The following is a 23,767-nucleotide window of genomic DNA, read 5'->3' on the forward strand; positions in this document are numbered from 1 at the left end:
ATACACATCTGTGCAGTTTTCTGCTCTCTTTGAACAAACATTTTCTTGAATTTGGAAAAAGAAACCGTAAACTATAGTAACTACTTTGAGCTGTTTTATTACTTTTAGCAGTAAGCGGTAAAAAAGATGTGTGTGAATGAGATATTAACAGCCAATTACTAAAGTTGCAAAAAGCATAACTTTTTTTACCTCCATCTGTCTATAATTTTCACAACCTACCTAACCCTCGTTCAGATAAAAGGGTTCTCTCATGAACCAATTAATAGATCTTGGAATATTTAGACGTTCCACAATGGGATGTGTTTTATAAAAAAAAAAAAAATAATATTCCTGTGCTATTTACTGCGTAATGGCTGTGTCTGACCGTACAGGGACATGGTCTGATCATACCACGTCTCCTGGACAGGGAAGGAAGTAAGAGAGTATAAAGACATCACAGCAGGGATCACAAATAATTCTTTATTTGAGAAAAAAACATTTAAAAAAACAAAAACAAAAACAAAAATGGTTTCACCTTACAAAAAGAGTCAGCTATGATCCCGTGCAGTGCTATCTGTATGCTATTTTTTGCCTCCTCCCCTGCCCAGGAGATGTGGTATGATCAGACCATGCCCCTGTACGGTCAGACACGGCCATTACACATTACATAGCAGGGACATATATATAAGATTAGCTCAGCACTGGAACATTTTTTTTAAACACATCCAATTGTGGAAATTATTATTATTCCAAGATCTATTGATTAAAATGAACTTTAAAATTAACTTTGTTAATGGGAGATCCCCTTTAAGCTGGCCTTTGTACAACCCTGCCCTAAGACCAGAGCTGAGTGTTAGCATCAGGGCAGATTTCAGATCTGGGAGCATATAGTGCCTGGCACTGCGCTTATCATGTACTCTCCAAATCTACAGTTACAGGCTCAGTTTACCCAACACAGTTGCATGAATGAACAGAGGAGAAAGCAAACACAGCTCTCGGGAAACAGAAATGTGCACCAATCTAAATATACCTTCATCTATTGCTTATTTTCACACTGAAAACTTCACAAATATAATGGGTTAAATAAATTATGCTGTTACCACACACATATTATACCGCCACATTTATACTACACTGCAATATTAGGAGTATAAATTCTGGCAATATTTCCCTGCATCTATACCGACATGTCTATATAGCTAAAAGGGCTTAAAAAAAAAAACCTATCACTTCTCACCAGTATAGGTGGCAGGTGTCTGATTGCTTGGGTTCTACCAAAGGGAACAATAAGGCTATGTACGCACGTTGCCTTTTTTTGTGACCACAAAGATGCAGCGTTTTTGGCCGCTAAAAAAAAATGCACAAAAACGCACTTGCGGTAAAAACGCATCCAAAAAAGGAATGCATTTTTTGCGCGTTTTTGTTGCTGTGTTTTATCCCATGCATTGCATGGGTGATAACCGCTGGCAAAAACGCAGAAATAATTGACATGTTACATCTTTGTGATCACCACAAAAACGCGCCTAAGACAAAATTGCACTGTGCGGATAGCAAAAATGAAAACTCAGACTTTGCTGGAGAAGCAGTCATGCAGTTTTTAGACCAAAATGCACCCGAAAAACGGGCAAAAACGCACCGCGCACACATAGCCTAAGGTTACTTTTTTTGGTATGTTTACATGGCAAAAAAGCATCAAAATTGCAACTAAGCTGTACCTAATGATGTCAATACCAGGAAGTTTCAAAAACAAAACAGTGTTAGTAAAAAGAGGACACCAAAAAAATGCAACAAATGCAATAAAAATGCAGCGTTAAACACACAAAAACGCAATAAAAAAAAGCAAGTGGTGCAGAATATGGTGCAGACATTTTACAGCATCAATAATTTTATACTGTAGATATGGATTGTGAGAATGTAGCCCAAGTATCACGTCCATTGCTCTTCCTCATGGCACAATAGAAATGAGAGAAAGTTTGAACAGAGTGGTGGTCGAGCATGCTCATGTGACACCCTGGCCTATCAGGTCGTCACAGGGTATTGTGCAATCTGCCCTTCTGCACAGTATCCACTCCTCCTTGGTTACGGATCCTGGTCCTTTGGTGTTGCTAACAGCTTAGCCAATCAAAATCCTAGAAACACTTTAGGCTAGGTTCACACACTGCGTTTTTTTTACGCTGAGTTTTTTTACCGCGATTTGGTGCGTTTTTGGCTGCGTTTTTGCTCACTGCGTTTTTATGCGGTTTTTTTATTATCAGTGAACAATGCCATTAAAGATTGTTGAGAAAAAAAAAAAAGTCTGATGTCATTTCCTTCTTCAATATGATCTTCATTCTCCACTAGTGTATGCAGGAGAGCAGACAGCTGCAGAACTACAAGGCTCAGCATGCTACATACAAGACTGTATGCTGGAGGGAGAGGCAGGGGGAGCAGAACTACAAGGCTCAGCATACTCCATCCAATAGTTTATGCAGGAGAGCAGACAGCAGCTGCAGAACTACAAGGCTCAGCATAGTTTTTTGTCCCCCAAAAAAATGACGTGGGCTTCGCCATATTTTTGTATGCTAGCCAGGTACAGCAGGCAGGTACATGCTTCCCCCAACCCCCAGCTGCCTATTTGTACCCGGCTGGGAACCAAAAATATAGGGAAGGCCTTTTTTTTTTTTTTAATTATTTCATGAATTTCATGAAATAAAAAAAAAAAAAAAAAATAAAAAATGACGTGGGCTTCGCCCAATTATTGAGTCCAGCCAAGTACAACTAGGCAGCTGTGGATTGGAATCCACAGTGCAGGGTGCCCATGCTTTCGGGGCACCCCCGCTGCGAATTGCAGTCCGCAGCCACCCCAGAAAATGGTGCTTTCATAGAACTCTTCCAGCTGCCCTGGTGACGGGTGGCTTGCTGGGTAATAATGGGGTTAAGGCTAGCTGTATATTATCAGCTAGCCCGAAGCCCGAAATTCCTGGTTGTGCGCCAATATTACACATGGCCACCATGAATTTCTAGTAAAGATAAAAAAAACACAGAAAAATATTTTTATTAGAAATAAAACACAACACAATTAGTGACTCCATCTTTATTGAAATAAAGAGCCCCCCTCCGCAGTAATCCTGGGTTAAGGTCCCGCGCCGTCCAATCTGGATCCAATATCATCAGATCAGTTTGCTGGAAGGCAAAGCGATCAGATGATGTCAGGTTCTAGGATGTGAATCACATCACACATCAGCTGATTGTATAAAAGCTGTTTATACAATCAGCTGATGTATCAGTGCAAAAAAAAAAAAATACTCACTTATGTGCTGATTACCGGCAGCTCCTGGAGCGGAGTCTGATCCCGTCCGATCGCTGCAGGAGCTGCCGGTAATTAGTGATGAAGTCTCCTAATGGCATTAGCTGATAGGTGAAGCCGGCCGGGCGCCGGCGTCACCGCGAGACTTACGAACAGCTGATGCGTCAGGTGACTGCATCAGGTGATCCATCACCAGGTCCTGCAGCCATCGGACGTGCCCGTGGACACTGCACACAGCCGGAGCGGCGGTACCGGGAGAGGAGCTGGGAGCGGACATGCCACCGGGAGTCTGCAGACACGCGAGTATGACTTTTTTTTCCTACTGTTTTGATTTCACAGCTGCCTCCACCTTCCGCCCAGCCATGGCGCCGCACGGGAGAAAACATGCATACGACGGTACCGGGAGGATTCAAGCTTCTGTGTTTACTGATAGAAGGAATCCTCTTCCTGTACATGTCACTTTACTACCCACCCCTTGCGTTTATAGCTGCGTTTTTAGTCATAGAAACGCACTAAAACGCAGCTATATTTGCAACTTGCGTTTTTCATTGCATTTTTTAACATCTTAGTGAACTCAAAGGGTGGAAAACGCAGTAAAAAACGCAAAAATAATTCACATGCTGCGTTTTTGTGTGCAGCACAAAAACGCAGCTAAAAGAAAAACACTGTGTGCAGACAGCAAAAATTAAAACCCATAGACTTTGCTGGGGAAGCAAAGTCACAGCGTTTTCTGAGCAAAAACGCACCCGAAAAACATGCAAAAACGCTGCGAAAAATGCACTGTGTGAACTTACCCTTACACTGTACCCACCAGACACACCATTGGGGGGGCCTAAAGGGAATTGGGCCGCCCACTGGGGGGGTTGGTAGGGGAAAGTAAGAAAGTGACAGTGGAGCAAGAAAGGAGAAGTGAACCAGCAGAGGAAGTAGAAGAAGGCAGAGGTGACTCTCTGAGAGGGAGAGGTCACCGGCCTGGAGAAGGGCTCCTGTAGTTACTAGGTGGCAGACGTTGGTCTGGGCCTGGTAGGAGCTGGAACCCCGGTTGCAGGGGATTGTGTCAAGGGGCACGGACTGCCGAGGAGGGCAGCCGGCGGCCTTGAGCTATCACCGGGCAGGGGCCAGGGCACGATGGGGTACGTAGACCCTAGGCTGGAAAGTAGCTTCCGGTAATTTACCCGACGAGCGTGAAGACTTCAAGATTCATCCCTAACCCGCTCCAAAAATCGGGGTACTAGCGCACCGATGGGATAGGACTTTCCCAATACAGTCCAAAGAAATCCTACGCATGAACCCGGAGAGCAAGCTCACTCCATTAGCCATACGGGTGAGCGGGACCCAAAGAGTTTTACACTTTAAGGTCCAAATAGAGACAAAAGGTGCCAAGGAAAGGGTCACAGGCTAATAGCAACACCAAGGGCACGGACCCAAGCATGCTCCCTACAAGCTGCAGTGGTTCTCAGAACTCTGGTTTACAAGCTGTCTGTGTTCTTTCTGGACTGAGTGAGTACACTGAAAAACCCTTTTCCTATCCCCAATGGTACCCCAAGCACCAAACATCCAACGGGCCCCGTGACACAAACCCCCTACCCACGGAGGGGTTAAACATCCTACTGCTACACCATTGTCACCGGGCTCCCCAACAGCAGCGGTAGTCCCTCACATTACCACGCACCGTGGGTGGTGTCACGAACTTCCTAATCCCCTTGTACATACTCGCCCTCTTTTAATTCGAGTGTCTGCGCGAATCCCCCGGGTCCGGAGACCCCTCGAGCCCCCGCGGCTCCGGATCCGAACGGCTCGGCCGCTGGCACGGAGACGGTACACTCATATTGGGAGACCCCCATTGAGTGGGCATGTGTATGCCGATAAGAGGCTCTTTGGCCAGGAATTACTGGGATCTAGTATTCCTAAAAGCCTGTGCACACATTGTGGTTTTGTCGTGTTTTTGTCATGGTATTTTCTGAACAGTTTTGTCACCAAACCTGAAGACTTTCCTAGTGCAAAGTGACTGGGATTCCTGAAGTCTAATGCAAACATTTTTTTTATGTGCAGATTTGCAGTAGAATTAAACCTGCAGAATATCAATTTTTCAGCATTTTTGCAGCACATTTTCCTCATACTAATAAGTGGGGAAAAATCTGCACCAAAAACCAATTTAGAAACACACATTTAAAAAATGCATTAAAAACGAGGCTTAACTGTGTAATTTTTCCTGCCAAGAAAAGCTGGAGCACACAAGCTGTGACCGGAAATCACCACTTATCACGCGGCTCACTTCAGTTGCTGTGTGGAGCTTACAGTGGACAGTCTTGTTCTATGACACTCACTGCGAGCTTCAGATATGTAGCAGTACCGGAAGCGTCGTGGGACCTCGTGTGCATTACGTCGGACTTGGAGGGGTGTTTGGGGGGTTAATAAAGTGGTGAAAGAGGGGGCTTTTTTGTCTTTTATTTCAAAAAAAGCATTATTTTGGTGTTTGTGTTTATTTCTTTTCACTTACAGATTAGGCTGGTTTCACACTACGTCTTTTTAACATCCGTTGAAAACGTTATTTTAGCGGAAATACGGATCCTGCTTTTACAGCAAATAACGTATGCAAACGCATCTGTTATTTTGCAGGATCCTGCACTGGATGTTTAGGGGCGGGCATTGGAGTCATGTGATCGGGAGTGAGGGGAACTAGACTGGGAGCCGGCTTCTGACAGCTGCAGACGCTGGTAACCAAGGTAAACATCGGCCTTGGATACCCGATATTTATCTTGGTTACGAGTGTCTGCAGCTGCTAGGAGCAGAGCTGTCTGCACACGTAACCAACGTAAACATCGGGTAACTAAGATAAGTGGTTACGCGATATTTACCTTGGTTACGAGTGTCCGCAGCTCTCAGGTGGGAGAGAGAGGAAGGGGGAGGAAGGGGGAAAGACAGAGATAGAGAGAGAGGGTGAGGGAGGGAGGAGGAGAGACAGACAGATCACGCGAGACTGGTTCTGGGCATGCTCAGTACTTTCTGGGCATGCTCAGTACAAAAGCAGGATCCTGTCTATCAGCATGCCAGCGTTCACCTGCGTTTGCATGCGGTTTAGTCAGGATCCAGCAATTTGCAGTATTTGGACGCAGCTCAAAAACGCTACAAGTAGCGTTTTTGAAACATGTTAAAAAACTGCAAGTCACTGGATCCTCACTATAACGCACGCAAACGCAGGTGAACGGATGTTAACGCGAGTCCATTGCAAATGCATTGAAATGAAAACGCATTTGCACTGGATCCGTACTTCCGCTAAAATAACGTTTTCAACGGATGTTAAAAAGACGTAGTGTGAAACCAGCCTTAATGATGGTGGGTGTCTCAGACGCCTGGCATTACTAATCTAGGACTTAGTGGCAGCTGTGGGCTGTTATTAACTCCTTATTACCACAATTGCCACCGCACCAGGGCAATGGGAAGAGCTGGGTCCAGCGCCAGAATTGGTGCATCTTATGGATACGCCACTTCTGGGGCGGCTGTGGACTGCTGATGTTTGGCTGGAAAGGGCCAAATAACCATGGCCCTCCCTATCCTAATAAAATCAGCCCCCAGTTGTCTGGCTGGTTTTAGAAAAATGGGAGGAACAAATGACATTAAAAAATAAAAAAAAAAAAAAATAGTGAGATCCACTCTATTTTTCACAACCAGCCAAGGTACAGCAGACAGCTGAGGGTTGCAGGCTGCAGCTGCTGATGTTCATATGCTGGATATGAAAAATGAGGGTGACTCCACGTCATTATTTATTTTTTTTTTTTTTTTTAACAAAAATAAAAATAAAAAAAAAGCTGGACATGCTAGCTATCCCTCTATCGAGCTATTCTATTATTTCCATCTATCTATTCTGTTCTTTCTTATTATCTATTCTAGATGTTCTTTCTTTCTATGCTATATGTTCTATTCTATCTATTCTAGCAATCTATCAATTTTCCTCTCCTATCATACTTTGTTTCTCCTTTAAAACTCATTAACAAAAACGCGGCAAAACATTATGCGGTTTTTGGGTCACACGCTGCATTTTCTGTGACCACAGGAACAAGATGCAGTCAAGGTGCACTCAGAAAAAAGATGCAGTGTGTGAACATTGGCCTGTGGGTGATATTCACATAAATCAGCATTTCCAGCACCTCTTACTGGTCACCAGCACAGAATAGGTAAATATTCAGAATTTTTACTGTATGATTAGAGTGTTCCTGGTGTTGAGGATAGCCATAAGATGAAATACTTAATTAACCTCTGGACATAGAGCACTGTGAGAAGTGTGTTCAATGAAATCAATTCTCTATATATAAGCCACTTTGTTTTCAGAGTAACTCAAAGATGGCCCCCGATGACATCACAGACCCTACCATCAGCATGGATCCACCAGATGACATCCCTCCCATTACCATCATCATGGATTCATCCACTGAAGTTAGACCCGCCCATCAACAGCAACACAGATCTTCCCATTGGCTAGCCCATGAACTTTCCCACTAAATGGGCATATCTGAACTTATGTACGCCCCTAGCCTATATCAAGAGGACGCATGCTTGTACTCTCTCTGTTCGGTGCCATCTTTACTGTAGTCAAGAAGAGATTTCACATCCGACTGTCTGGTGTGATTTCTTTACGCATTCACTTGATGCACACCAATTCGGCCAGGCAGTATGCAACTAGTGATCTCTGATTAAGAGTTCACCCTAACACTGGGTAGGGACTAAAGCGTACACCGAAAAAGGATTGTGAGCAAGCGTTCTAAACACGATTATTTCACATTTACCTCACTGTGTAAACAGACTGACGATCACTTGATGAAAGTGCCTTGAGAGACGATCTGTACACAGTGTAAAATAGTATCGTTCACAGTGGTGCATCATCCTGTGTAAACAGGACTCGACTGCTGAGAACTATGGCAGCCTACGTGCACAGTGCAATTTATTATAGATTACTTAGTAAGAGTGGTTTTCTTTATTTTTGTAAACAGGAATGTAAACAGCTGCCAATTGGTAATTGGTGTATTGATTGACAGTCGTATCATGTCGCCATCTGGTCTGTCATAGAGGACATGCTGCTGTTTTTATTAGATGTATCGTAGTTGATAATGGAGAAAGACTATGATCCTTAAACCCTTATACAGAGCCAACAACCAGGATTTTGCGGTACGAAGTAAAGGCAGTGCCATAGAGACACTAAGATGCTGAATCCAAGCATACATTTTGTAGAAAGATCGGATGCTTGGTTGCAGAAATATCTTTAAATAAAGTTGCAGAAATGCACTGCACTTTGATTGACAGGTGCAACTGGGGAGGACTTTACAGCAAGGACCCGACCCACAAAGTCCTCCTTCCAGTGCCCTCTATGATATGCCCCCTTTTCTTTATTGGAATATCGCACAGCCATTGCCGCTGTTGGCGGAGCATGCGCATTGACATAGTAATTCTATGTTCATTAAAATGGTGCTAGAGTCCGCGTATGTGCGAACTGTGATCTGGGGTGCCATTTTATGGCAGACACTGCGATGAAGACTCTGAGCGGAAGGGAAGTGTGCGCGAATGTAAAAGAAAAAACGCAAATTTTTGCAAGCCTGATGCCTCTCATAGCATTCACTGCAGTGTCTTCAATAAAATGGTGCCGGAGTTTGTGTTTCGCGCATGCACGGACTCCAGCGCCATTTTAATGGAGATAGGAGACGACCCAGAAAGGCACCCCCCCGTTGTACCCATCAAAGTGCAGTGCATTTCTGGAACTTTGATTAAAGATATTTCAGCAACCAAGCATCCGATCTTTCTACAACAGGTATGCTTGGATTCAGCATCTTACTGCCTCTATGGCATTACCTTTAGTTCATATTGCAAAATCCTGTTGGTTGGTCCTTTTTAATGCATAACAATCGTATTCATTTCTATTTCAGAAATCAATAGTAGACATGAAAATAAGCAACTTTGTAATATATTGTATTAGACAAATCTGCTTCTTTCTCTGCCAGAATTGATCAGTCATTCTCAAAATTTTCAATTCGGAGGTAAAATCTGTATTCAGTGAAGACTTTCCCATTACGGAGATAGGAGATGGCAGTTGTTACTCATGAGATTTTATGACGATGGGAGGGGCTAAAGGCAGGGGAGGAGCTAAAGGCAGGTGGAAAAGCTAGAGGCAGGGGGAAAAGCTAGAGGCAAAGGGAAAAGCTAGAGGCAAAGGGAAAAGCTAGAGGCAAAGGGAAAAGCTAGAGGCAAAGGGAAAAGCTAGAGGCAAAGCTCCACCCCAACACTCTTGCTAGCTCCTCCCCCTCCTATCTACTTAGAACCTCATCAGTAACAACTGCCATCTCCTATATCAGTAATGGGAAAGTCTTTTACAAAGTTGCTTATTTTTATGTGCACTATTGAGTTATGAAATAAAAATTAAAACTACTGTTACGCTTTAAGGCTCCAACAGGTATTGGATTATTGTTGGCCAAACTTACTGATATTGGCAGGACGACGTTCTTATTTGTTTTTAACTCTTCTTTAACAGATGACGTCAGGGAACGAAGGATATGTCATGTCGGATTTCCAACAGCTTATCAATTTCTTCTCCAGGAGAAAAGCCACAGCCATAGTAGTTTGGTAGGAACTCTCGGAGAGCCTAGAAGCGTTTGGCTGGGCATTACTGCGTATGCTGGATTTGGGAGTGATCGCCGTGGGACGGACATATATTATGTATTGGGGGGGCTTTACCATGTGATTTATTAAAGATGTGGAACTCTTCTTAAGGCTGGACTCACACGAGCGTTTGGCATCCGATGCGAGAGCATCGGATGCGATATGCTAATGCCCCCTGGCTCAGGCTCTGCTGCGAGCCTGAGCCGAGTCTCATGCGACTGTAACTCGATCTTGCGATCGGGTCACAGCTGTGAAGCTGTGTGCGGGCGCTGCGGAGGAGAGGGAGGGGTTAATCCCCCCATCTCCTCCACTGTCAGCCTGTGCGTATATCGCACTGCACTGGGATAACATCAGAGTGCAGTCCGATGTATCTCTCGCATCCATTCACTTGAATGGGTGCGAGAGATACGGCGGTAGCAGCAAAACGCAGCATGCTGCCGCTTTTCTCGCATCCAGAATCTGTATATGAGAAAAGCTGACCAACAGCTCAACCTCATTGCCTAACATTGGTCAGAGTGCAATGCGAGAATTTCTCGCATTGCACTCGTCCGATTTTCACGCTCGTGTGAGCGTACCCTACAGGACACAGTGGTTTATTGCAGCAGTACGACAGATCTAAATACATAAACTCATACTGGGATACTTACTAACTTTTAGACATTATATCTGATGCCCTGTTAATATGTGCTGAGTGGTTAGTCACTGGCTAAAATAAAAAAAAAATGTACATCAATGGCTTACAGTCTGTGGGACGCGATCCAAACAACACTGTTCTAAACCATTGAGGAGTTGCCACACAGTGTGACAAACAGGCGAAGAGAAGCACAAAACGCTAAGAATTGTCAAATGTGAAACAGGAAATTAATGTCACAATATGGATTTGGTAACAGACAAACTGGCAAGTGAATAGTTAGAGGCCTCTTCATGTACTAATAGTTTAACACCCTAACAATTACGTAGGGCTTTACAATCATAGTAAACAATGAATATTCACCAACAAACAAACAAAAGTATGTATATGATCCAAATCATTACAACAGATTACAAATACAAATGTTGACAGTGTCCAGGAGACCGGTAAATAACTAGCGAATCTCTAATAATGGAGATATTTCATAGTGACTTTCGCAGCACTTAGCTGACCAAAACTTTGCACTTAATTATGCACTTGGTGGCAGCAAAGAATGCAGCCTGATCAATAGGGGTCATTGGGTAAATGCAGCAAGGAACTGTCAGTTACAGATGTAGTAAAGATTGCCTTGACTCTGATAACAGTACTGGGATATTACCGCACAATGAGTGGAATTACACACTTCAGTTGACATCGGTCAATATTTTATGTGACGTTAAAGGGGATGATTCAACATCCTAAAAGGGAGCCTTTCACCAAATTCATGCTACCCAAACCATGGGCAGCATGAATCCGAGTTTGGCTGCACAGTTCCAGCCAGAAATATTTATATCTGAAAAGCTATGGCGTTACATAGAAAATACACATTAAACATTTAGCCAGGGTCTATAGCTGGAGAAGAAACTAGTCCGGCTTCTTCCAGCGCAGCTTTAGATAATCAACAAGTCTCTTGCTATGGGAGAGGCCTGTCAATCACTTGCAGCAAGGCTGGGAAGAGCCAGCCAGGGCAGGTGCTGCAGGGCTGTTTTTGTCTCCACTATGGTCCCCAAGTGGAATATTTTCTTGGTAATGGGGAACATTTGAGAAAAATATATATCTAGCTTTAATTGTGTATACAGACCCTGATTCATGCTACTTGCAGTCCGGGCAGCATGAATCAAGTGACAGGTTCCGTTTGGATGGGTAAATTTGCAAAGTGGTTGCTAAAACAAACATGTTTGCACTTTTACTTGTCAGTAAAGATCCTCTCTAAAGAGATTTTTTTAAGTTTTATAGGTTAACTACTGATTGGCTGACATACTGTCCACCTTTGCAGTATCAAAGTATCAGAGATGACTAGTTTCCTAGGTAAGGAATGTACCACTTATAAGCTCTATAGCACTGAGCCTGTAACTACTGCTCTGAAACTTGCTAGGTCACTTGACCCAACCAGCCTCATTGGCTCTGCGATCCTCCGATGTTTAAGGACTCTCTTACACATCAGTTTTTTGCCGTCAGGCACAATCTGGCGATTTGTGGAAAAAACAGATCCGGCGTCTGTTGCCACTGGATCCGTTTTTTCCTCATAGACTTCTACTAGCGCCGGATTGTGCCGCATGGCCTTGAGTTTTATCCAGCGTTCACCAGATCCGGCAAAATTTGCTTGTCCAGCTGCCGGAAAGGACGCACAATGGAACGTTTTTGTCACCGGCAAAAAACCGCACCACGCCGGATCCAGTGCCGTGCTGTATAATGAAAGCCGATGGGCGGCGGATCCGTTGTAACGCGGCAAAAACGGATTCCACCGACGGATCTGTTTTTTTTAACTGAGCATGCTCAGATGAGATTTTCTGGTCAGAAAAAAAAAGTGAAAAAAGTGGCACGACGCATCCGGTTTTTTACCGGATCCGTCGCATCAGTTTTGCCACAAACCGGATTGTGCCTGATGGCAAAAAACTAGTGTGTGAAAGTAGCCTTAGAGGCAAATCTGCCTCTCTTCTAGCAGCCCTGGACCGTGCACAGCCTCTAGGCAAGTAGGAAGCCAGGAGACAGGGGAACAGTGCACTTCAAAAAAGAGAAGTTGAAGTTCTCTTAATCCTGTTGAATGAGATAACCTTCTATAACAAGTTCTAAAGATAGTGGGGTGTGAGTCATGATAACCTTAGCTACTTCTGTCCATGACATGTCAAGCAGCTCAATGAGATATCAAGTAGAAGTCCTAGGGTAAGTTCACACAGTGCGTTTTTTGCGGCGTTTTTGCGCGTTTTTCGGGTGCATTTTTGGCCTCAAAACTGCACGACTTTGCTTCCGCAGCAAAGTCTATGAGTTTTCATTTTTGCTGTCCACACACAAACTTTTTATTTAAGCTGCGTTTTTGAGCTTTAAAAAAAAAAAAAATGGACGTCAATTTTTTCCTGCGTTTTTCTGCGTTTTCCCCTCATGCAATGCATTGGAAAAACGCAGAAAAATGCAGAGATCAAAAACGCAGCAAAACGCAGCCAAAAACGCACCAAATCGCAGTAAAAACGCATGCGTTTTTTTGCCGCGGGTGCATTTTTGTGCATTTTTAGCGGCCAAAAACGCACAAAAACTCAGCGTAAAAAAAAACACAGCGTGTGCACATAGCCTTAAGGTACCGTCACACTAAGCGACGCTCCAGCGATCCCACCAGCAACCTGACCTGGCAGGGATCACTGGAGCGTCGCTACACGGGTTGCTGGTGAGCTGTCACACAGGCAGATCTCACCAGCAACCAGTGACCAGCCCCAGCGACGCGTGGAAGCGATGCTGCGCTTGGTAACTAAGGTAAATATCGGGTAACCAACCCGATATTTACCTTGGTTACCAGCGCACACCGCTTAGCACTGGCTCCCTGCACTCCTAGCCACAGTACACATCGGGTTAATTACCCGATGTGTAGTCTGGCTATGTGTGCAGGGAGCCGACACTGACAGCGTGAGAACGGCGGACGCTGGTAACGAAGGTAAATATCGGGTTACCAAGGAAAGGGCTTCTTGGTTACCTGATATTTACATTGGTTACCAGCGTCCGCAGAAGCCGGCTCCCTGCACATTCAGTTCGTTGCTCTTTCGCTGTCACACACAGCGATGTGCGCTTCACAGCGGGAGAGCAACTAAAAAATGGCCCAGGACATTCAGCAACAACCAGCGACCTCACAGCAGGGGCCAGGTTGTTGCTGGATGTCACACACAGCGACATCGCTAGCAACATCGCTGTTACGTCACAAAAGTCGTGCCTCAGCAGCGATGTTGCTTAGTGAGACGTGGCCTTTAGGCTATGTGCACACGCTGCGTTTTTTTGACGCTGCGTTTGTGGCGGTTTTGGCAGCTAAAAACGCACAAAAACACACCCGCGGCAAAAAACGCATGCGTTTTTACCACGTTTTGGAGCGTTTTTGGCTGCGTTTTTGATCTCTGCGTTTTTCTGCATTTTTCCAATGCATTGTATGGGGGAAAACGCAGAAAAACGCAGGAAAGAATTGACATATACCATTTTTTTTTTAAGCTCAAAAACGCAGCTTAAAAAAAAGTTGCGTGCGGACAGCAAAAATGAAAACTCAGACTTTGCGGGGGAAGCAAAGTCATGCAGTTTTGAGGGCAAAAACACACCCGAAAAACGCAGAGAAAAACGCACTGTGTGCACATAGCCTTACTATGTAGCTTTCTCCGCAGCTATGTACTACACGAGTCTAGGCAACTTGCATAAAGCTCTGCTGTGTGTACGGAGCCTAAAGGCAAGAAATGGTGGCGTCAATCGAGACGGGTTCATTCACTCTAAAAATATACTGTTATACATAATTGCCCTTGTTTCTATGGTTAAAGGCTGCAGGGAACATCTCTAATCTGCTCTAACTTTTGGAAGACTTTCAGGGTACAGAATTGCATTCAGCATAAAATAGGGCAGCTGTAGGATTCCCACCAGTAAGGAAACTTTTCCAGAAAGGATAAAATATACCATATGAATAAAATACACGATAAACTACCATACCTCATAAAACAAGCGGATGGAGAAGACGGAGCTCCTTCAGCACATCATGAATCACACATCTCTGTACCCTGAAAACAAATATTACAAAAAAGAAAGAAAATATTACTAGCATTGTCCCACAAACCTTTATTTCCTCTGTTCACTGAAATGAATCATGCTATTGTATTATTTTCTATTTCTGATGGTACATTAGCAATTTCCTCTGAGGCGTCTCTGCTTCAGCTCAACAGTTTTGCACGGATATTGGCAAGCTCCATTTAGAAACCATCGCCACTATCTGAGCGAGGGAAAAACCATATCCTTTCCCCAGCAGAGATGGCGGGTGATGAATGGAGAATGCATAAAGGCTGACTGATATAGTAGATAAGCAGAAGATTTCACTAAATATGTCCGTGCCTATCAGTCGGAACAGCAATCCAAAGCATCCTTGCCGACGAAGGGTAGGGCTTAAATGCCACCTTAATAACTATATATTTTTTCCTTAGGCCACTGACTAAATACTGCTGAAAATCTCATCCACCCCACTAATAAAAATCAGTTGTTTTTTTCCCCAAGTACGAAAAAAAATAAATAAGGCCGTTACAATGCAGCCTATAAAAGGGATTGTCAACCATTTACTATGGGGTTTTTAAGGCTCCTTTCACACTACGTTTTTTTAACATGCGTCATGAACCTTTTTTTTAACGCAAAAACGTATCCAGTGCAAATGCGTTTTCATTTCAATGCATTTGCAATGGACTCGCGTCAACATGCGGTCACATGCGTTTGCGTGCGTTATAGTGAGGATCCAGCGACTTGCAGTTTTTTAACTTTTTTCAAAAACACTACTTGTAGCGTTTTTGAGCTGCGTCCAAATACTGCATATCGCTGGATCCTGACTATACTGCACGCAACCGCATGTGAACGCTGGCATGCTGATAGACAGGATCCTGCTTGCTCTACTGAGCATGCCCAGAAACCAGCCTGGTGTGATCAGTCTCTCTCTCTCCCACCCCCTCTCTCTCCTCTCTCTCCCCCGCCTGAGAGCGGCGGACGCTCGTAACCAAGGTAAATATCGGGTAACCAAGCAAAGCGCTTCTTAGTTACCCAATGTTATACCTTGGTTACGTGTGAAGGGAGCTGGCTCCTAGCAGCTGCGGACGCTAGTAACCAAGGAAAATATCGGGTATTCAAGCAAAGCACTTCACTTAGTTACCCGATGTTTACCTTGGTTACCAGCGTCCGCAGCTGTCAGATGCCGGCTCCCAGTCTGTCACATTCACTTCCTCTCACTCCCGATCACATGACTCCAATGCCCTCCCATAAACTTCAAGTGACAGGATCCTGCAAAATAACACATGCGTTTGCATGCGATTTTCTTTGCAAAAACAGGATCCACTTTTGCAGCAAAAAAAACGTTCATGACGCATGCTACAAAAAAAACGTAGTGTGAAAGCAGCCTAAATGATAAAAAAAAATAAGGTGTTTATTAAACAAAAGAATGGTTTATTTTCTGAAAAATCATGATTAAACAGGAAAGTAATAAACCTTAACTACCATTTGTTAGACACGAGAAAGAAAAAGAAAACGAAGTCACAGTGTCCTCCTAAAAGAAGCATTCTGAAAAATCTCTCCATAAATGATAGAGGTGCCTGCGGCCCTACATGAATGCTGCAGACAAAGAACCTACTTAGTAGGACAATAACTTCTATTTCCCACTGCATGCTTGATAATGAGGCAGGCAAAGCACTCCACAGGCTTCAGTAGCCATTTAACCAATGGATGGGATCATGAAATACTTTACAAAACTTTCTAAGGTTCTGATGAATGCCTTTATGTGGCCAAAACCTTTGGGATATACCCGGCAATGCTTCAATGCTAAAAAAAGAGTATTGCTTGTTTGTTTGCTTTTTAATGACTGTTTTGGTTCTTAAAGGAAATCTGTCAACAGGATTTTGCTACCTCATCTGAGAGCAGCATGATGTAGGTAAAGAGACCCTGAGTTCAATGATGTATCACCTAGATTACTGTGTGCAGCCGTTCTGACACAGTGAAAGATTTAATATTTTGCATGTAGGAGTGCTGGGAGAGCTGTCCTGCCCACACCAGGCTCTCAGAGTACATGTCATGGGTGTGTCACAGGTAACAGACAGTCCTGTGGTGTCCAGCAATAGAAGGTCACAGCGTTTGGCTGTGCAAAATGCTCCCCGACTTTGTATTATTCCTGCTGTTAGTATTCAATGTACTAGCTATATTCTCTGCTGGGTTTTCATCCTTTTCCCTTTAGGACCCTGCAGATTTCCTCTTCCTTTCAGCTTCTAATCATATGCATTTCCCCCTTGGGTTTAAATACTCTCATTTCCCTGGACATGTGCTAATGATATTCAGTTCCTTCACAAGCTCTGGATGCAAGCAGGCACTTACACTCATCGATAGGTCCGTTGCTGCTATTTGCGGAACTTCTTCCTGAGGCATCTGGAGATACGCTGTTCATGCGCTTTCCCCATGTGTGTGCTCCCTGTGTCTTCTTTAGTGTTTAGTGGGATTGACGAAGAGCTTATCCCACCCGTTCCCTATCTAGGGTTCAGCTCTAGGGTCATGCTGGGGTCAGGTATCTGGCTCAGCACAAAGGTGCGGAACCTATTTAGGGTGGCGAGGGACCCCAGTGGCCAGCGGTAGGTTTGGTCAGGGGTCACCCTCTTCCCCTTCCTAGACACAGGGTTTCATTTCCCTTCCCTTAGGTACTGCCCATACCTAGCATGACAGTACATTTCCATAGACTGAAGCTGCTAATCAAAGAAGGGGGTGGAGTTGGACTAGAGCTTACACACTGCTGAGACCCACTACTGATAAAGATAAGAGACTTTAAACTAACATTGCAAGTAAACAAAAAAAACAAAAAACACTGAGATAAGACACACAGGGCTAAATTCTCTGTTTTAACTCTTACAGCATGCAGTCTTCAGATTACATTGCAGAAACCTGCTGACAGAGTTCATTTAACTATTGGTTTTTTTTCTTCCTTAAATTGTGAACAATCCAATGTTTTTCCATATTCTTGTTGCTATTTTTCAAATGAAAGGTGAAGATCAGGTATTCTTTGTTTCCATATTACGGGGGAAGCACAGGTCTAACAATGAAGAAGATTAATTGTGAATGCATTTTAGTTTTATAGCACTACTCTAGTGGGGGTTTTTATTTCACCACTGGAGTGGTGCGTTAAATCTAAGTCAGCTGCCCCCGTCTGATACTCACCTTCCAGCGACTTCACCCACTAACGCCGTGGATCTGGTTGATCTCCGGCAATTTGTGACCTGATGCCAGCTTCTGTGTTTCATGGAGCGTGTCGGAGGTCACAACTCAATACAGGTCTATGAGAGCCTCATACTGTATCTCAGAGTTGTATTGGGACCTTGTAACGCAACTTCTGCCTTCCAGCCAGCCAGCAATTACAGTCACAAGATGGTGCCAAGGGACAGGAGAGTCGTCTGTAAACAGGGAAGATGCTAGAAGGGGAGTATATGACAGGATTACATTTAGGCCATCTGCGCACGTTGCGTACTGTCCTTGCAGAAATTTCTGCAGCGATTTGAACAGCACACGTGCGCTTCAAATCGCTGCAGAAACAGTCCGTAATGGAAAAAAAAAAGCCGTTTCCATGTTCTCTGACTGCAGCCCCTCCCATAGACAAAGCGGGGGATGCATGCAGAGCGCACGAAAGAAGTGACATGTCCCTTCTTAGAACGCGCGCTTCAGGCAGCAGCTGAAGCGCTGCGTTCTAATATGCCACGTGCGCACGTCTCCTGCATAATCTTCATAGATTATGCAGGGGACGCAGGATGCATGCAGTTACGCTGCAGGGCAGATCGCAGCGTAACTGCATGTAATTACGCAACGTGCGCACATAGCCTTAATGTGCCAATTCAACTAGGAGAAAAAAAAAACAAGACAAAACATTGGAGAGATGCTTTAAGCAGTTTAGAGGGGGTCTGCACCGAAAGCCATACTAAGGCTATGTGTGCACGCTGCGGATTTACAGCGTATTTTACCGCGGATTTGCCGCTGATTTGCAGCAAAAAATGTGTCTAACATCTCTGCAGTCATTCCCCAGCAAAACCTATGGGTATAAAAAAAATGCTGTGCAGATTTACCCGCGGAATTTCCGCTGCGGAATTAATGTTCATGTCACTTCTTTTCTGCAAGTACCTGCGGTTTTTGCCATAGATAATAGTAAAAAACCACAGTGACCAACCCACGGAAAAATACGCGGCAAAAGCGCGGTTGTGGTTTTACCGCGGTATTTGCCGCAGGTGCGGAATACTGTCAGAGGGTGCGGATTTTTCTTAAGAAATGTACATTTTCTAGTGCACACATAGCCTAAAGGAAAAGTCCTTGTAAGTGGATAGTCTACTAAGGGGTCTATATCCCTGGATCCACAGATCGTTGTCTCCAAAACCTTTTTCATGAGTATAAGCAAAAGAGCTGCTCCTGAGCTCTGCTAGGAGAATATGGAGTTCAGAACGACCCTTCTCCAATACACGCACTGCCTAGCTCTGCTCTCCATTACACTGATTGACAACGGTGAACTAGCCGACAAACTGACAGAAAAGGTGATCTGCAATGTGTGACCTTGACCAAGACATTTAAAACTCCTGATCTGCAGTAAACAATCATCTTACTTCAAACCTATCCAGCAAATGTTTAAACTAAAAGGTATGGCACCTCTTCTTGTAGGGACCTTGCTCTAAAGGCCCAGTCACACTAAACAACTTACCAGCGATCCCAACAACGATACAACCTGATAGGGATCGCTGGTAAGTTGCTAGGAGGTCGCTGGTGAGATGTCACACTAAGCGACGCTCCAGCGATCCCACCAGCAACCTGACCTGGCAGGGATCGCTGGAGCGTCGCTACACGGGTTGCTGGTGAGCTGTCACACAGGCAGATCTCACCAGCAACCAGCGCCGCGTGAAAGCGATGCTGCGCTTGGTAACTAAGGTAAATATCGGGTAACCAACCCGATATTTACCTTGGTTACCAGCGCACACCGCTTAGCGCTGGCTCCCTGCACACCTAACCACAGTACACATCGGGTTAATTACCCGATGTGTACTCTGCTATGTGTGCAGAGAGCAGGGAGCCGGCACTGACAGCGTGAGAGCGGCGGACGCTGGTAACGAAGGTAAATATCGGGTAACCAAGGTAAGGGCTTCTTGGTTACCCGATGTTTACCGTGGTTACCAGCGTCCGCAGAAGCCGGCTCCTGCTGCCTGCACATTTAGTTGTTGCTGTCTCGCTGTCACACACAGCGATGTGTGCTTCACAGCGGGAGAGCAACAACTAAAAAATGGCCCAGGACATTCAGCAACAACAAGCGACCTCACAGCAGGGGCCAGGTTGTTGCTGGATGTCACACACAGCGACATCACTAGCAACATCGCTGCAACGTCACAAAAGTCGTGCCTCAGCAGCGATGTTGCTAGCGATGTTGCTTAGTGTGACGTGGCCTTAAGACAGTGTTTCTCAACTTCAACTCCAGTCCTCAAGACCCACCAACAGATCATGTTTTTAGGTTTTCCTCAATATTAGACAGGGAATAATTCCATCACCTGTGCAACATTAAGGAAATCCGAGAAACCTGATTGAGGAAAACCTGAAAACACGATCTGTTGGTGGGTCTTGAGGACTGGAGTTCAGAAACACTGCTCTAAGAGGAGCCAATTGGCTATATGAAGTCGATCGGCAATTGTATTATAGTCTGTTTACACAGGCCAATTGCACTACAATCGTTCTGTGCACTTAGAATATTTTTTAGGCGAGGTTAAAAACCATTTCACCTGATGAACAAGCAGTTTGCTTGTTTGATGTTGATTGGTAGCCTGTTTATAGTCCTTAATTTTCGAGAAACAAACATTCCAAGGAATCCTCATTTCCGATTACTGGTCAGAGTAAATGCGGCCTTAAGGCTATATTTCCACACTGCATCTTTTACTGCGTTTTTGGTGCATTTCTTAAGTAACAAAGATGCACCTACATACATGCATTTCCTTCCCCCAGCAAAGTCTATGAGATTTCTATTTTGCGGTCTACACAGTATCTTTTTGCTTGCATCTTCGCTGCGTATTTGAAGATGCATCATGTCAATTCTTTTTGTGTTTTGCCAGTGTTTTTGAGCCCTTCTAGTCAATAGATTTGCCTTAAATAAACACATTGGGCAAAATGCGTAAAAACGTGTCAAAAACGCATGAGTTTTTTATGTGTTTTTGCCATGGGTGCGTTTTTTTTGGCCAATAATGCTGCATCTTTGTAGTTCAGAAAAGATGTGTGACAAGCAGCATTGAATATATCCACTTTTAGGGTACGTGCCTACGATCAGGCTCCTTAGGCTATGTGCCCACGCTGCGGAAAACGCGCGGATTTTGCCGCGGATTTCTCGTGGAAAAACCGCGGATTTTCCAGAAATCTGCACCACAGCTACTCCCCAGCCATTTCTATGGCATTTGGGAAATGCTGTGCCAACGCTGCGGATTTTTCCGCAGCGGAAATCGTGCGGATTTTCGTGTGGAAAAATCTGCAGCATGTCAATTATTGTTGCGGATTTTCGTGCGGATTTTGCCTATTCAATTGAATGAATAAAAAAAAAACAAACGCAAAATCCGCGTCAAATCCACACCTATGAAAAGGTGCGGATTCCGGGGGAAAGCTGCGGATTTTAATGCAGAAAAATTCGCAGATACAGAGTCCCGTGGGTACATAGCCGGGCTTTGCACGTTGCGACATTGCAAGTCCCCGCCCCCGTCGCAGGTACGATATCTTGTGATAGCTGGCGTAGCAAAAATTATCGCTACGCCAGCTTCACATGCACTCACCTGCCCTGCGACCGTCGCTCTGGCCGGCGACCCGCCTCCTTCCTAAGGGGGCAGGTCGTGCGGCGTCATAGTGACGTCACACGGCAGGCGGCCAATAGCGGCGGAGATGAGCAGGATGTAAACATCCCGCCCACCTCCTTCCTTCCGCATTGTGGCCGGCGGCAGGTAGGAGATGTTTCTCGCTCCTGCGGCTTCTCACACAGCGATGTGTGCTGCCGCAGGAACGAGGAACAACATCGTACCTGTCGCGGCACCGGCATTATGGAAATGTCGGAGCCTGCACCGATGATATGATAACGACGCTTTTGCGCTCGTTAATCGTATCAGCTAGGATTTACACACTACGACATCGCAAGTGACGCCGGATGTGCGTCACTTTCGATTTGACCCCACCGACATCGCACCTGAGATGTCGTAGTGTGCAAAGCCGCCCTTAGAGTTTTAGATGCAGCATCATTCCTCTTGTGGAGACACTAGCGTTCTGTGCGGGGCAACGCAGTGTCTATGTCCACGATCAGGATTTTGGGCGCAGCGGATTTTAGGTGTGTTCTCCTGCACAGGTCACCTGTGTCTCCAATAGAATAAATTGACATGCTGCGACTCGGAAATTTGCGCTGAAGGTTAGTTTACAGAGCGTTAAGAAGCAGCACAGTGGGCATGAGATGTCTATAAATCCCATACAACGCAGCGGTTTGGATGCAACGATAACATGCTGCGTCCAAAACCACTGCTAACACTGCTCATGTGTACGGGCCTTCCACAAATTCACCTCATAACATTCATATGTCATAAAAAATACAACATAACATGCGGCCGTACAGTATTGCGGTAACCTTCAGAGAAAACCGTCAGGAGTACATGCAGATAGCAGGAAGTCTATTGTATGGCTTGTAAAAAGCAGGTAGCACACAATAATCCTGCTCTTTTAGATAATGTTCAGGACAATGACTCAGAGCATCAGTGTTTATACACATAATCTCATGAGCCGCTGAAGGAGGGAGCTGGAAACATGAAGGGAAATTTGGATCAACACCAGATGAAACGGTTTAGTTCTGTATGCACACAGCACACGGCTCAGGCTCCAGATAGGAGTACATGTGAAGGAACATGAAATGACGAGAAAACATTTATCTGGGCATTTGTTGCAAGATGATTACCTCTTACCTTACTTTTCAGGAATCAGAACTAGAAAATAATTCTAGAACAGTTTTAATCAATAGATCTTGGAAAAATAAGTTCCACAACTGAATGGGTTAAAAAAGAAGGGAATTATGTTTACTTACCGTAAATTCCTTTTCTTCTAGCTCCAATTGGGAGACCCAGACAATTGGGTGTATAGCTATGCCTCCGGAGGCCACACAAAGTATTACACTAAAAGTGTAAAGCCCCTCCCCTTCAGCCTATACACCCCCCGTGCTGCCACGGGCTCATCAGTTTTGGTGCAAAAGCCCGAAGGAGGAAAAAATTATAAACTGGTTTAAAGTAAATTCAATCCGAAGGAATATCGGAGAACTGAAACCATTTAACATGAACAACATGTGTATACAAAAACAGGGGCGGGTGCTGGGTCTCTCAATTGGAGCTAGAAGAAAAGGAATTTACGGTAAGTAAACAAAATTCCATTCTTTGTCGCTCCTTATTGGGAGACCCAGACAATTGGGACGTCCAAAAGCAGTCCCTGGGTGGGTAAATAATACCTCATAATAGAGCCGTAACGGCTCCGTCCTACAGGTAGGCAACTGCCGCCTGAAGGACTCGCCTACCTAGGCTGGCATCTGCCGAAGCATAGGTATGCACCTGATAGTGTTTCGTGAAAGTGTGCAGGCTCGACCAGGTAGCTGCCTGACACACCTGCTGAGCCGTAGCCTGGTGTCGCAAGGCCCAGGACGCTCCCACGGCCCTGGTAGAATGGGCCTTCAGTCCTGAGGGAACCGGAAGCCCCGAGGAACGGTAAGCTTCGAGAATTGGTTCCTTGATCCACCGAGCCAGGGTTGACTTGGAAGCTTGTGTCCCTTTACGCTGGCCAGCGACAAGGACAAAGAGTGCATCCGAGCGGCGCAGGGGCGCCGTACGAGAAATGTAGAGTCTGAGTGCTCTCACCAGATCTAACAAGTGCAAATCCTTTTCACATTGGTGAACTGGATGAGGACAAAACGAGGGTAAGGAGATGTCCTGATTGAGATGAAAAGTGGGCAAGGCAAATGGCCAGGGAGAAAATCCCTGAGCAGAGCACCACGACAGGAATATTTTCCACGTCCTGTGGTAGATCTTGGCGGACGTTGGTTTCCTAGCCTGTCTCATAGTGGCAATGACCTCTTGAGATAATCCTGAAGACGCTAGGATCCAGGACTCAATGGCCACACAGTCCGGTTGAGGGCCGCAGAATTCAGA

General features: G+C 45.0%; 1 protein-coding gene across 3 annotated transcripts in view; it reads right to left on the bottom strand.

The window, feature by feature from the left end:
- Window positions 1–23,767, bottom strand: part of OSBPL8 (oxysterol binding protein like 8) — a 351,787-nt gene that overhangs the window by 288,786 nt on the left and 39,234 nt on the right. For all 3 annotated transcript variants that reach the window (XM_075344912.1, XM_075344911.1, XM_075344913.1), the window contains exon 2: window positions 14,529–14,596. The gene's annotated coding sequence lies outside the window, so the exon portion shown is untranslated. The remainder of the gene's footprint in view (window positions 1–14,528; window positions 14,597–23,767) is intronic.

The sequence above is a fragment of the Anomaloglossus baeobatrachus genome, chromosome 4, assembly GCF_048569485.1.
Source record: "Anomaloglossus baeobatrachus isolate aAnoBae1 chromosome 4, aAnoBae1.hap1, whole genome shotgun sequence".
Classification (NCBI taxonomy): Eukaryota; Metazoa; Chordata; class Amphibia; order Anura; family Aromobatidae; genus Anomaloglossus; species Anomaloglossus baeobatrachus.